The following is a 16046-nucleotide window of genomic DNA, read 5'->3' as shown; positions in this document are numbered from 1 at the left end:
ACATGTTCATCTCGGGAGCTTTGTTGGCTCAGAGAAGCCACTGGACTCTGGGGAGATTGATGGAGCTAAAATGTCATTGTCACAAGGGAGGCAACTATTGATTTCACTGACAAACCCTGTAATTATGGGAACACAATGCCTAGTTACATTAATTAGAAGGGAGTGAGAGTGGAGCTGGATGCTCTGCTGCCAGGGAGAGAGAGAAAGAAGAGCTTGATCTTCTGGAAGGTGTGGCAGGGGCTTGCAGGGAGTGGGGAGGCAGAGTGAGTCAAAAAGGAGATTGGAGGTTGGAAGGAGTTTGATGATCTCCTTAAAAAATGGCATAAGATGTACCAGCTTGGGTTGCATGTATGTTTCATAAATGCTTATGTGGCGTGCATCTTCTAAAGACTGCCAAGCGCTCTGCAACTGAAATATTGTAGCAGAAAATACCGGCACATTGAAATTCAGAGGCTGTCAAGAAGTGATGAGAAAGAGTAGTTGGCGGAAAGTAACTCTCCTTCTCACCTTTGCCATCCACTTGTCCACAGAAGCATCCACTATTTCAGTGTTTTGTGTATCCCCCCCCCGACACACTCCACTACCCTATGCAATACAAACATTAATGCAATTGTGCATATATGTGTGCTTTTCACGAATGATAGATACTGCTCACAGTGCTCCTCAAATCTCTATTTGCATTTTGGTTGTTGTTGTTTTTCAAGACAGGGTTTCTCTGTGGTTTTGGAGCCTGTCCTGGAACTAGCTCTTGTAGACCAGGCTGGCCTCGAACTCACAGAGATCCGCCTGCCTCTGCCTCCCTAGTGCTGGGATTAAAGGCGTGTGCCACCATCGCCTGGCTTCTATTTGTGTTTTTTTAACAATATTGCTTAGAAGATGTTCATCAGCATGTATTGAGCTGCTTCGTGTCTTTAAAAATGAACACATATTTTGTTTACTAGTACTGCAATTTATTTAAGCAATCCTTTTTGAAGCGCATTTAATTTGTTTCCATGGTATCTAGTTTATCTTTTTAGAGGTCAGCAAACAGGAAACTCATCAGTCAAAACAGTGCTACTGTAAAGATCGCAGATATGATATTTTCTTTCCATGAGCATGCTAGTTTCTTTTCATTTTTATCCTAGTGAGCATGCTTGGCTTTGTATTTTTTCCCAGACATTTTTTTTAAAGACTGGATTTTGGTGACACAATAAAGAGCTGTATGGAAATATAAGTGCAAACCACTCTTAAAGAGCTGGCTAGGTCTGGACAAAGATAGCCTGCCAGGCAGACTTGGACAGAGGTTTCTCCGCATTACCCTAAGGGACAGAAACAAAAGGCCAGAGTGCTCAGAGCAGAGCGGCAGGTGGAGTAAACACACTCTCAAGCACAGATTGTAACTTGCAAACTAGATGACGGGCTGAGAAACAGCGAGCTCCTTCTAGGTCAGGTTCTTAGTGATCCAGACTGCCACACAGGGCACGAGAACTCTTTTTTGAAAAGAATTCCTGTAGTTGCACAATTAAAACATTCATCACAAACTCTTTGATAGCACATTGATGATGGGCGTTGCTGAACAAATACCCCCTTTCCCTTTTAATAAAAATATTTATTTTTGTTTATTTTATTTAATGTGCATTGGTATTTTGCCTGCATGTATGTCTGTGTGAGGATGCTGGATATCCTGGAACTGGATTTACAGACAGTTGTGAGCTACCATATAGATGTTGGGAATTGAACCTGGGTCATCTGGAAGAACAGCCAGTGCTCTTAACTGCTGAGCTATCTCTCCAGTCCTGCCCCTTTCCTTTCTATACTGCTCTATATTACAATTTCCAGACCAAGAATATAAACTCTATAACTATCAGTGAATATGTAAGATATTTGCATTTTAAGGGAGGGAATGTTCCTTATTTAGATATATTAATAAAGCTCAGAAAGTATGTTTTAGAAAGGTATGACATTTCCTTTGGAATAGACCTAGGAACAATACGAGAAAGGAAAACCCATCAGTTCCCTAGAGAGAAGACAATGGGAGGGTCAGAGTCACTAGTGTTAACAGCTGTTAAGGTCCTCAGAGAGTCTTATATATCACACATATCAAATCTCAAAGCACACACACCCTGCCAATGCCCCATTCTTTCTTGGGCAATTCAGTCCTAAAGCCATTGTGTGAGGGGAGAGCAAGTAAGCTATCTGCAGTGGACGGTGGTGGGAGCAGGGAGAGGCAGCTGGATTAGAATGTCAGAGACCAAGCAGAGAGAAGGGGGTTTCTGCCAGGAGGAGTTAGAGTCAAGCTGGTGGACGAAGGCATCCCTGTGCAGTGACTGTCTAGTGAGGAGACTGGCAAAGACAGCCCATGGCCTGGGTTCTCAGAGCCGAAGGTGGGATGGGGAGGGCATTCATATGTGGGAGTGGTGATGTTGGGGGTTAAAGTCCGAGTAGGCTGCGGAGGGAAACCATGTAGAGGAGCCGTTGTTATATAGAATCGGAGACTTCAAGCAGGATGAAGTGGTAATGGAGATGGAAGATTGGCTGCTGGACTAGTTATTTATACCTCAAAATTTGGCATCTTTAAACAAGACATTACCTCACGTGTGTGTGTGTGTGTGTGCGCGCGCGCGCGCGCGCGCACGCACTCAGGCATGCACTTGTTTGCTTGCTTGCTTGCTTATGTGTGTGAAGAACCCGTGTACAGTTTGTCAAAGGGTCTCATGAAGTTACAGTCTGAAAGTTCAACTGAGGGAGGGAGACTTTTTTTGGGGGGGGGGAGACTCTTTTTTTAAAGTGTCTTTCTACAGAAAGTAAGATTTAAAGATTAAATAGAAAAGAGCTATTGTTGGAAGTCCTCAGTTCCTCAGTGGCTATTGGCTAGAACCCTAATGCAGATCTTTACATATGGGTAGCGAAGGGGGTGAGGAAGTGAGGGAATCTAGAGAGGGAAGAAGAGGAAGAAAGAGTAGGAAGAGTAGAGGAAGGAGAAAGACCAACAGTCTTCCAACCTAGTTTTGAAAGGAATGGCCCACATGATTTTCCTGCGTTCTATGACTGAAATTGGGTCCATAGATTCTGCTCGCACTTAGAAGGAGGTGTGACAAGTGGACAAATAGTAGGAACCAGAGATCACGGCGGCCATCTTTTCAAAATTAGTTCTTCATGAGTTTTGTACTATGTATTTTGATATTTTTATGTTCACCTCTTCCCCACCTCTTCCCATATAAATCTCTTCCCTATCTATAGAACTTTGTGTTCCTTAAAAAAAATCTTTCCACATCAATTAATTTTCTTGGATGTATAATTTTCCACTGGAGCATTGTTGATTTACCAGGGGCTATACGCTTAGAGAAATCTGTTTCTCTCTTGAGCAGCTAAGAACTGTTAATAGCTCCACAGCTAGGGATGGGTTGTATACCCAGCTTCCCCTCTTTATGCTGGAATTTGGTCTGGTTTGGGCTTGTAAAGGTTTTGTACGTGCTCTTGCAAATGCTGTAAGATCATATGTGCAACTGCCGTAGCTGTGTCCAGGAGACACTGTTTCCTTGGTCATCCACCACCTCTGGCTCTTACACTCTTTCTGCCTCTCTTCCACAAGGATTCCTGAACCTTGGTGTGTGGGGTATTGTATACATAGTTTTTTTAGGGCTGAACATTCTGCAATCTCTTTTTTATACTCTGCACCTTGGTTAGTTACAGGTCTTTGTGATCATCCTTATCTACTGCAAATAGAAACTTCTCTGATGAGGGTTGAGAGATGATAAGTTATTAGAAGTCAGTTTAATATTATGTTAATTTAGCAGCATAATAGTGGTAGATTCTCCCCACTTATCACTTGTTTAGCCATAATTACTTGGCCCAATAATGGTGCTAGCTGTGTATTTTATCTTGTGGAGTAGGACTTAAACCCAATTAGAAATTGGATTTATAGTGGTTGGTTTCTTCCATGGTGCTCATGCCATTATTGCACCAGTGGGCATGCATTGCCAGGCTATCCTTTAGTGTATTTGAAGGGCTCACAGCTGGATATAACTGATAATTACTTTTCTCCTGCAGTTGCTTGCATAGCACCTATAGCATTATAAAAGCTCACCAGTAAGAATGAAGCTTCCAGGTCTGTACCGCCTTGGTTTCTGCATGTTCTATGACTCAGGTATGTGATGCCTTCAGCAATAGGGTCTTACTGTCATGTTCTGGAGTGTAACCAGAAGCAGTGGCAATAGTCGTGATGTTTGGGGACCACTCTACTTCATTTCCCTAAATACAAATACACATTTACTTAGTATTTTAAATAAAGATATATCAATATAAACATGATATATGTGTGTGTTCTGATTATTAAAACATGCCCATTACTTTTTTGTTTTACTTATCTGCTTATTAGTGACCAGGATTTTTTGGTTTTGCTCAGGCTGGCCTTCAATCCCTCTCCTCACTTGATTCTCCCATCTCAGCTTCTTGAGTAACTGGAACCACAGGTGCTCACCACTAGTTTCCATTAAAGTATTTCAAATACTAAAGTGAAAGGGGGAAGTCTAATACCTAGACACTAGCACTGTTGACATTTTGGTCTATAGTTATTGCATTTTTGGTATATTGTATTTTTAGCTTCCTTTAAATTGCATATTTTTTTTCTACCCAATATAATGTAATTTTCTTAAAAAACTACCTTTCCAGTCCTCTAAATAGTCATAGTGTTCTGTGGCTGGTAGTGAGGATCTCTGACCCATTTTAGGGAAGAGACATATTAATGATATTCCTGGAAAACAAAAGCACAGCAAAGATGGATGGGAATGAGGAAGTGTGGACCTGCAATGATAGGCAGTGTCTTCTATTTACTTGATGATGAACGTAAGTCTAGACGCCATGTTTTCCCTTCTCTTCGTATCTTCACGACACTGTGTTCTGTTCTCTGTAATTTTTGAGGGATGGGGATGAGAATAGTGTTAGTATCTTCTTGAGACTCATCCTTGCTGTGTAGCTCAAACTGGAATCAAACACTTGATCCTCTTGTCTCAGCCTCCTGAGTGTTACCACCACACCCAACTTGTCCTTTGTACTCGGTTCTCAATTTGACAGTTTTGCTGAGGTCAGTATGTTCAACTGACTGTGTCTAGAGATGACACAAGACATTTTGGAAAAATTTTCAGGAATCCCAGTTTGGGGTACTAGAAAAGATTCTTGCAGTTTTCAGCTGCTGAAAAGTATATGATGGTGGTGAGTTCCAGAGTATTAGAATGCTAGGCTCAAAAATAAAGACCCAATTCTCCCGCATTTTAAAATTGGAGAAACCAAGCCCAGAGAAGTTAAATGAATCACTGTAGGTCACACAGTTCTGTTGGCAGAACCTGGCTAAAACTTGAGTCTCTAGGTTTCTAAGGCTATTGTCATAGAAGACTTGTAAAACCTTTAATATTAATTAAGCAATTCTTATAAAAACTCAGTGAAGTAGGTTAGTGTTATTTGTTCTGACTTTAGAGCCACTTACTGCAAAGTGATTAAATGTGTATAAGCCAGAACTGATTCCACTATAATTAAACATGTTTTTAATCACTCTCAAAAGAACAGACTAGTAAGTAGGGTTATTATTTTAGGAATTAGCTTTCAGTTTCTGGTCCAACCAGTTTGAAAATCACTTCTCACCTGGTATCATGGATTTCTTTTATATTCAGCAGAAAGCCTGTATTTTCTTAGTAAGATTAAGCAGATATGTTGTGTTTATGTAGTTGCATCTTAAGGCTCCTACAACCTTCTTAGTAAATGAACGAATGTGGAGGAGGAAGTGCCTATCACCTGGCCACTTACATAAAATGACATTGACCTGCTGATATTCCTTCCAAATGAAGACTTTAGGGCACAGTGTCATTTTTTTAAAAAAACTTTTTCTTGTGTGTGTGTGTGTGTGTGTGTGTGTGTGTGCACGCAAGTCAAATGACAACTTGTGGAAGTCAGTTCTGTCCTTCCACCCTTCCACCCTTCCTGTAATGGGACTCGGGTATTCAGGCTTGAGGCCACAGACATCTTTACCCACTGAGCCATCTCACCAGCCCCTTAGACTTTGATTTCTTATCCGTCCTCATTGCTACACAGAATAAGCAGGGGATGCTCAATAGATAGCTAAATATAATTTATTTTGATTTCTATTGTCTGGAGAGGATCAGAGAGTTTGCCAAAGCACTCTTTAACTCAATTTTGTTTAGAAGCTTCTTAGGCCAGTACAGCAAAGGAGTTGTATTTTTGGATCAGATCTGAGGTGGGACAGGTGGGTTTTGAGTTCAGAGCTTCTTGTCTGAGATCCCTATTTCTCTCCTTCTGGTTTTCAATGCTTCTGTGATGTTTGTATTGGCATTCTACCAGTGCATGTCCTGTCTAGAAGTACCGCTGATACCAGAATAACTTCCTGTCCCATTGAAGTGTCTAATCATCCCCACGTGACACTGTCTCTAGCTTAGTAAGTGGGAGGGAACAGATTATAGACAAACCTGAAATGATTCTTGGAGAGGCATTGAATCCTAGAATAGCATGGTCACGTTTCCCAAGGTTAATGGCAGAACAATAGTTCAAATACCCTAAATAATGGTAGCCTTTCCCCCTGTGAAATGAAAAGCAAGATATTTATCTAGGTTATTATGTAGATAAAATATGCTAAAAGAAGTGAAAACACCTTGAAAGCTGTGATTCAGTACAAGTACCTTGAAAAATTTCCCATAAAGTCTTGTTCCTTTCTGTATGCAAATGTTAATAATTAGCTAATGTTACTATGTGATTCTTATAAGTGGCATTTGAATTTGGGAAATAGACATTCCGACCTATGAAGAAGAAAAGAATGGACAGAAGAATGTAGATGGATGCTATAAAGGGGGTCAAGTATAAAAAATAGAATTACAACCTGCATAAACATTATCAAGTAAGAAACATATGCTAAAAGTTTTAATAATTATCCTATCCTAAGGAGTTTAAGTCTTGTATTAGAAATGGCTTAGCTAAGTCATGAGAGGAATGTAAATATGACTATCTAGTCTTCAACCCCATCGAAGACCTGAGAATGGAAGTAATGTTACTTGAGTAAACAGGAAGTGCAATCAAGCAACTTCTAAAATATGCAATAAATAGTAGAGACAACTGGTTACCTGGGCAATCACCCGATTCTCATTTGCAATGTTGGGGGAACCAACTTTGGCTAAGGCCTAGAGTAACTGACAGACCATTTTCAGAGGCAGAAAAAATTTTCAAAACCATCTTACCCTGTCTTGGCAAGGTTTGGCAGGCTTTCTTCTTGTATCCTGCTTGTCCTGTCAGGACACCATGCATTTTGTCAGTGGTCGAGGCATGGGCAGTTCTTTGCCTAAAGGCCAGTTTTGCCAAGATGAAAACAAGCTCTAAGTGGAGTGTCTTTAGTGCCCAACATTGTTTAGGGAATAGATCAGTGCTGCTAGGAGCAACCGTGTCTCACATCAACAGATCCATAAGTTATTTAAATGCCATATTTTATAGTTCTTTGAAGTGATTGAAGATTATCTATCTATGCGGAATACAATCTCTATGTATCTAAAGAACCTGATTAGTCTAACATCTGAACTGTAAGCCACCCAATTAAATGTTTTCCTTTATAAGAAAAAAATAAGACCGCATATTAGACTATTAAACAATCTTTAAACAACTGTGCAACAAATGAGGACAACGACCTCAAAATGTAAACAATGTATAAGTATCTTGATCAGAGGTAGAAATGTATAGCACAATATGATAAATATATTCTAAAATTATATCAATATATAAAATGTCTTAAGCAGAGGTAGAAGCATGCATCTATATAATATGACAAAATATCTTTGCATAGGTGTACAAATATTGTAAACAGAAATAGGAGCATATTCAATATAACAAATATAATTTGAATTTGTATCAATACACAAGAATCTATACCATGTAAATTGTCTATAAATAATAGCTCACAAGTATTCACTCTATTATTCACTATTAGTATTAGTGTGAGTAAGCTCATACTAATTTACCTATTATCCCTTCCAATTTTCCTTTTTATTCAAAGAGATCCCTGAGCCTACATATTTTCCACCCCAATCCCCAACCCTATACCAGTTATAATTAACCCCTAATTGATGTCCCTAACCCTGAGGACAAACTTTGTTGGGAGAGGAGACGTCATCTTCTAGAATTACTTCCAGCTGTCATGAGGGCAATGTTCTTTCTATGAGATCCTGTAAAACTAAAATGATGGTTAGATTTCAAGATTATTGTCTGCTATAATTGCAAATTGTCTCTGAGTAGCCTATAGGGTTTTTCTGAAGTTCTTATTTGAAGTACTGGCCAGAGCATTGTAAGAAGGTGCACCATTTCCAGCTAAACAAGTTGGAATAATTTTGAGCAGCTGGTACCCAAAACCAATCTTAAAGTAGCGCTATCAACATCATGATGTCATATCAACCAGGTGGAATCATTGTTGTGGAGCCCCTTCTTCTTCCTGGAAACTTAAAAGATTACTGCAGTAAAATTTATTGATCATTGTGGAAAACTTAAACATTATTCATATAGACATATATTCAATGAAAGGTACGATAGAGACAACAAAAAAGGTATGGAGAGAAGTAAAATTTTTCCTAAATTCTTTCTTCTTTCTGTGCCATACCAGATGGCTCCTGATAGGAGACATAAGCACTGAATTTTTCTAGTAACAACATACTTAGATTTAGAGAAGAATAGCCATTGTCCAAGTCCAAAGCCAGCTTTAATTTTTAAGTGGAGATATACACATGTTCAGGTAATGAAATGTTTACCCTGAAGATGACCTGTCCTCATAAGTCAGATTTCTGTTTGCTTGGTGATTCTTTCTGGATCTTTTTTCCTTTAGGCATCTAGATACCACGGTCTCTCGATATTTTGAAGATGAGTATTTTCCTGCAAAGACAAGAACAGAACCCTGCCCAACCCTTATGAGGTTTCCTTACCACCTGTATGATTGTCATCTCTGTGGATGAGCTGTCATTTCTGTCTCAAGAGGTTCCTCCTTTTCAAACTTAATCTTTATTAATTTTGATGGTATCCATAGCATCTGGGGCAATCCACAAACTACCCCAGATGTCGTAAACTCAGCTGTGTAGACTCTATTTGTTTTAACAGTAACAATAAAGCATGCTTTTAGAGGCCAAAGAACTAAGAACTTTGTAAGGAAAATGAAAATCTACCACACAGTGGTAGTTCAAGCACCTGAGTTTTGATAAAATTAATGTTAAAATCCTATTTAATAGCAAAGCTCTGTAATTTCAAGATTGCAATGGTTCATTTTGTCAACATACACTCCTGTTCATGTGCTTCTTATTTGGACTATTAACAGCTACAGCATGCTATCAATTTCTTATTTGATATGATACACAAAAAGAGGAAAAAAGCAACACACAGCCTTTTAATAAGTTGAGTTTTAAAATTTAAACTGAGAGAGAGAGAACCTTCATCTGGTGATGGATGGAGATAGAGACAGAGACCCACATCGGAGCATTGGGCTGAGCTCCCAAGGTCCAGTTGAAGAGCAGAAGGAGGGAGAATATGAGCAAGGAAGTCAGGACTGCGAGGGGTTAGTCCACCCCCTGAGACACTGTGCCTGAAGTAATGGAAGCTCACCAAATCCAGCTGGACTGGGACTGAATGAGCATGGGATCAAACTGGACCCTCAGAATGTGGCTGACAATTGGGACAGACTGAGAAGCCAATGATAATGGCACTGGGATTTGTCTGTACTGCATGTACTGACTTTTTGGAATCCTATTCTCTTTGGATGCAAACTTTCCCAAGCCTGGATGAAGGGGGGAGGGCCTTGGACTTCCCACAGGGCAGGTTACCCTGCCCTCTCTCAGGACAGGGAGGGAAGAGGGTGAGTGGGGAGCAGGAGGGAAATGGGAGGAGGAGAGGAAGTGGAAATTTTGATTGGTATTATTTATAAAGTAATAAAAATAATAAAACAGCGATATCAAACAGAAAAAAAATAAAATTTAAACTGATTATAAAAGAAAAAGGCCATAATCTCTATCTAACCTTCAAATTGCCAAACTTAGTGAGTTGAGTTTAAATATCATTCAGTGGCATTCAACAAGGGAGACAGAAAAGCTGTTTCGTTTTACTCATCCTTTCATCCATTTGGGCACATCTGAAGTTCAAAGGAACTGGCTGTGTGTGTGTGTGTGTGTGTGTGTGTGTGTGTGTGTGTGTGTGTGTGTGTGTGTTGCTGTGTGGTTAGCAGACATATTGAAGTCCTGAGTTTAATTTCCAGCCCCCAACAACCAAAGCTAATCAGCAGCCTTGATGTCTGCTTGCCAATGCTAAGGAAGCAGGGTTATTACTCCCAGCCTACTCAGTAGCTCCCGGTGGAAGTCTCCACTCCTACACATTTGTATTTGTATAAGAAAAGCTATGCACACAATGTAATACATGCCTAACACATGGGGATAGTCAACTCTAAATCTTACGTGTTATTTTAATCTTACACATTTTATACCCCTGAGTATTTGACACATGGTGAGTGTGCATGGCATATTTGTACAGTGAATAAAACATTAGATCCATGAGTTGTAGGTCAGGCAGAGGAGGATGGGGATCAAGTTCGTCTAGATTTCGTATAAAAGACACAACAGGAATTTCGGTTTAGCCGAAGTATACAGTGTTCTGAGATGGCAGTAGAATGGGTAGGGATGAAGTTTGGGCACGTGAGCCCAGGTTACCCAGGCTTTTACTTGCAGCGCAGTGGGTTGGCACCTCAGAGAGTGGGGGCAAGAGGGGAGTGGGGAAACATTAGCAACTGTGGTGGGCTGTAATGATATTTTGGTTTGTTTGTTCGTTTGTTTGTTTTAATTTTTTGAGAGACAGGGTTTCTCTCTGTAGTTTTGGAGCCTGTCCTAGAACTCACTCTGTAGATCAGGCTGGCCTTGAACACACAGTGATCTGCTAGCCTCTTCCTCCCAGAGAGCTGGGATTAAGGGGTGCGCCACCACTGCCCAGCCTGATATTTTGTTTATAATTTAACAAATAAAGCTTACATGAAGATCAGAGTGCAGAGATAAGCCACTAGTTAGCCACAGAGGCCAAGCTATGGTGGCACACACCTTTAATCCCAGCAATCAGTAGACAGGCAGACGGATCTCTGTGAATTCAGTGCCACCCTGGGCTACACAAGATTGAATCTGTCTAAAAGAGAAACAGTTCACACAAAGGTGATCCCAGAATTTAGGATTACATCCTTTTAATCCCAGCACTAGGGAGGTGAAGACAGGAGGGATATGGCTGGGCAGAGAGAGAGGAATATAAGGTAGGAGGAGACAGGAGCTGAGATGCAGTCTGAGGATTCAGTCTGAGCATGCAGTCTGAGGTTTTGTAAAGACAGCATTCAGTCTGAGGCTTCATAGAGACAGGATTGTCCCTTCGGTCTGAGCATTGGAAGAGGTATAAACTCTTTAGTGGCTGGCTGCTTCTCTGACCCTTCAGCTTTCACCTCCTGATAGCTGACTCTGAGTTTTTATTATTAAGACCAATTAGAAATCACACAACATTAGGATTGCCTTCCATCTGAGTGATTAGGATTACATTACAGTGGGCCTTTAAGTTGGGATGCAGTGGGGGACCCTATTATATTTTAGAATCATAGGTGTGGCATCTTCTGTGAAACAGACAAGGAAAAGGAGGTGTTGGGAGCCTTCCCAGCTGAAAGCATACAAGTTTAGAGGCAAATCGGCTAGTTCAGGGGCTCTGTGGTAATTGTGCAGAGAGGAAGGGGGTCTGAACATCAAGCAGAGGTGAAGATTTATTTAGGACAGAATGAGCATCAGGGGTCTTGACAGAAGACAGTAAAATTAACATCACCCCACCCCCCCCCAAACCAGATAATCAAGCAGAAAACTGTCCGGTAACAGCTGCGGCAGCGAGAACCTCCCCTAGGGAAGGAGCTGACAGGAAATCTACTAAGTGTCAGCTTTGTGACTTGTCACTCGCGAAAGTGAATGTCAACTTGGAGAACTCGAAGAAAGGCCCTCTAGGCAAGGGTTGTGACCACCCTGGCCTTCTCTGGGTATGGAGCTAAGGAGGGAGGGCACATCAGCTCTTGGTGTCTACTTTCCAAAGATTTACAGCAATTGGCTTATGTTCAGAGAAGACCCTTAATTTGTGCCTTTGAGCAACAGAGCCTGGAATTGTGGGCCAGGAGAGCAGTCTTCAAATTGTTAGATCACCGTGGAGAAGGACAGGCAAGGCCGCCATTGTTTGTCCTTAAGCCAGAAGGCCAGAGACCCAACTGGCCATCACAGAGCCACAGACCGAGTCTTGGTGACTGGTCCTTGAAAAGTTTCCCAGCGTATAAGGGCTGAACTCCTGTACTAGGACAGTGGGCAACAAGAGGAAGATAAACACACAACCAGTATGTGTTCTTTCAGGTCCTTGCTGACTTGGATGGGGACGATCTGGTCAAGTGAGTGGCTGATTCTCGGTTATGATGTTGGGTAACACTCTCTTCAGCCCTCCCTCCCTCCCTCCCTCCCTCCCTCCCTCCCTCCCCTCCCTCCCTCCCTCCCTCCCCTCCCTCTCCTCTCTCTCTCTCTCTCTCTCTCTCTCTCTCTCTCTCTCTCTCTCTCTCTCTCTCTCTCTCTCTCTCTCATTGTGTGTACGTGTGCAAGTGTGTGGAGGCCAGAGGTCAGTGTTGGTGTCTTCCTCATTGCTTTGCACCTTATTTTGTGAGCCAAGGTCTCTGGCTGAACCTGAAAGTCACCAATTGGCTACACTGGCTGGCCAGCAAGGTCCGGGAAGCCACCTATCTCCACCTCCTGCCCTATGCCTATTTCCCTGGCTTTCCCTGGCGAAGGGCTCACGGGTTCACCTTGCCACATCCCAGCTTTTACAACTGTGCCAGGGATCTGAGGTGGTGGTGGTTACAGTCTCTAAATCCCGTCATGGAGGGAGGTGAGTAAACCTGGACAAAACTTTGGGCTGGTCAGACCCTCGCAAAGGTATTAACTTTGGTCCCAGCTTTGCTGCCCCGGAGGGGCGGGGTTACTAGAATGTTTGCTTAGGAGAAGGCGATTGGCCCTGGGGAAATCCAAGGGGCGGATCTAGTCTGTGGTTGCTATTGGTTCTGCCGGCAAGTTGAGGGATGGCAGCGAAGGGGGCGGAGCTCACGAGGAGAGGTTCAGCACAAGAGCCCACCGAGGGGAGCGAGCTTGCAGGCTTGTGAGCCCGCATCCCGGCAGCCCCCCGCTAGGATCCAGGAAGCATCCACCAGGAAGCTCCCGGGGCTTGCAGCGGGGCGTTGGCACGGGCACGCGCACTTGCTTCGCCTGCTCGGATGCGGCGAGGACGCCTTGGTGTCCCGCCCTGAGCCATTCAACAGCTGGCCTCGTCCGCAGCAGTCCCAGAGAGCGACCAGGAGCGTTGATGGTTGACACTGCGGCGGCTGGAGGGAGGCGGCGACAGGAGCTGTGGCGGCTCCGCTATCCCAGCGGAGCCAAGCGTGGAGGTAGAGCGGCTGCCCAGGCGCCCGGTAAATGCCCCCAGTTCTGCTTACCGACTAGGCGGCCGCGTCCTTCTGCGTCCCGGTTGGCCGGCCGCCCTGGCCTACAAGAGTCGTGGGTGCCTGGCGGGCTGGCTCCGCGCGGGACTCTGAATGAGCACTGGGGAGGGGCTTCTGAGAGGACCGGGTAGCCAGGCCAGCGCTAGCTGGAGTCTGGTTTTCTAGGGACACCCCTAGGCTTTCCCCCTTGGATTCGTCAAGCTGCTCTCTTGGGGCTCGGTGTCGCACTAGGGGGCGCTGTGGCCGTTGCTGCAGCCGAGGTCACTGGAAGCTTTCCCATAGGGTGCACTAGATTGCTTAAGGAAAGCCAAAGGATGTCCTCCCTTAATGGACGCCTGAGCCAAGTGCTCCGGTTCCTCAACCTGTTCCCCTGACATTCATCATTTAGTTAACCACTAGCAAGGGTCCGTTGCCTCTGCCCTCTGTTGACGACTAGGACCTTGACTTCGGGGACTTGAATCTAAGCTTGAGGTTCCTAGTGTGGGTGGAATTAAACTACTTCTAATTTGATCAAGAAAGCAGGGTCACCCTCAAAAGCCTTTGGAGTGCAGTCTTGAGCTTGGGTCGAAGGGCAGGAGGGTCAGGGGTCACTCATACTGTGGGTACTGGTATGCCTGAGCGTGTTGGTCACTGGGACTGGTGCCTTCTTTACGTTTATCAGCTGCTTGTTGAGATTTTAGTTGAAGCCAATTACTCCCTGAGTACTTTTTGAATGTCACTAACTCTAAGGGGTGACTTGTGTTGATTGGAACCCTGGAATCCAGCATGGGGGCCACCGGGGCCTTATTATTTGCCACAGGGTCTCAAAGATGGTACCCATTTTGCCCGGGGTTCCTCCTGCCTCAGCCCTGATTTTGAAACCTCATACTGTTGAAAGAATGTAAGGTTGTGCAGTATAATTGGTAGGGATGACTTTTTCATTTGCGAAAATGTAGTTGTGGTCTCTCAGATTCGGTACTTTTAAAAGAAGAAATTTTAAGCATGTGAGATACTAGTAGCCACATTTTTCTGTGCTCTGTTTTTTGTATTCCTGTGTGTGGAATGTGTCCTCTCAAAAGGATGGAGTAACTTGAAGCATCCGGTAACTCACATGAAAGTATTTCTTACTTCAGTTCTTGTGCAGCACACAGAACAGTGGAATAAGCCTCCAGGCACCGGTGCCCAGGGAATGCCAGCTGCTACCCGCAGGAGAGGATGCTTGGGGCTGACTTGACGAGGAATCATAAGGTAGAGGATAGGGCATGCAGAGACCCTCTTCTGCAGTAGGTGGACCCCAGGATCACACCTGGAGTGTGCCCCTTTTGTCTAGTTTTTGCTATCACACATTCAGGTAAAGTGTAGCCTTTTACTGGCTTCGTGTGTCATCTCCAGTATTAGAAAAATGGCGAGGCTTGGAGCTTAGGAAATGTGGATTTGAAGATCAGGCAATACAAAATGGTGGTGTTGGGGGAGAGAGAGAGAGAGAGAGAGAGAGAGAGAGAGAGAGAGAGAGAGAGAGAGAGAGAGAGAGAGAGAGAGAGATTGAAGCACTGTGCTGCTAAGACTAGCTATGCATTTGTTTTCCCAGTAAGTACCCCTGCTTTTGCCAGAAAAAAAGGAACTTTTGTTTTTCAGGATGGAAAAACAATCTTACTTTAAGTATAATTATAGAATTCTTTAAAATAAACAACATTTTTGTTAATCCTTTGGGAATTTCATACATACACGCAAAGTGTTTTAATCTTATTTACCCCTGTTCTTCCCCTAATTCTTCTCAGATCTTCCCAATATCAAGTCCTTTAAACAAACACCCCATACAGTGTTGCCTGTATATTCATGGTGGGGAATCATCCACTGGAGCAGGGTAGGCCTGTAAAGAAAACGACACTTCTTCCCCCCCGAAGCCGTGAACTGTCAGCAGCGGAGAGAAGAGTCTTTGCTGACTTTTTTCCGAGGTAGTAGTCTAAGAATTCTGATTCACTGTCCATTCAGGTCGACAGAAGTTTTTTGTTGTGGCTTCCAGCATACTCATGGCCTTTCAAGAAGCTTTGAAGCTCACTTGCAGATGGAGGCAGCCTAATACCTGGGCCCCAGTGGGAGCCATCATGGACTGTGTGAAATCCAGGGGCTTATTTTTCAGAAGAGGCAGTGTAAGAACTGGGGAATATAAAGAAAGAAAGCCAGTGACTTATTGAGTCGCTGTAATAATAATAAGGCTCATATTAATCGAGTGCTTGGGGTTAAGTACCTGATTTGCATCATTTCGTGTGATTCTTCAAAACTCATATATACGCATGCGTGTGTGTACGTATGTGTGTATATGAGGAAAGAGTGGGCATGGCAGCTTATTATTCTAGCACTCAGAAGGTGGAAACAGAAGAATTAAGGTCATCCTTAGCTAGATAGAGAGTTGGAGGCTACCCTGAGGCACATGACAGCCTGCCTTATACACATGTAAAAGATAAAAAGAAGGAAAATCCTTGTAAGGTAAGCGCTAGTCACTATTAGGGATTTGAGTAACTTGAATCCAAAA

The 16046-nt window shown here is 43.2% G+C and overlaps 1 protein-coding gene across 2 annotated transcripts in view; it reads left to right on the top strand.

Moving 5' to 3' along the window:
• Nucleotides 1–13249: 13249 nt before the first annotated feature.
• Nucleotides 13250–16046, top strand: part of LOC121441646 (A-kinase anchor protein 17B-like) — a 36623-nt gene continuing 33826 nt past the window's right edge. For both annotated transcript variants that reach the window (XM_041642856.1, XM_041642855.1), the window contains exon 1: nucleotides 13250–13504. The gene's annotated coding sequence lies outside the window, so the exon portion shown is untranslated. The remainder of the gene's footprint in view (nucleotides 13505–16046) is intronic.

This window comes from Microtus oregoni, unplaced genomic scaffold (assembly GCF_018167655.1).
Source record: "Microtus oregoni isolate MIOR12 unplaced genomic scaffold, Mior012 000080F_ref0000499, whole genome shotgun sequence".
NCBI classification, from domain to species: Eukaryota; Metazoa; Chordata; class Mammalia; order Rodentia; family Cricetidae; genus Microtus; species Microtus oregoni.
The sequence above is the reverse complement of the archived record's forward strand: the minus strand, read 5'-3'. Positions and strand labels throughout refer to the sequence as shown.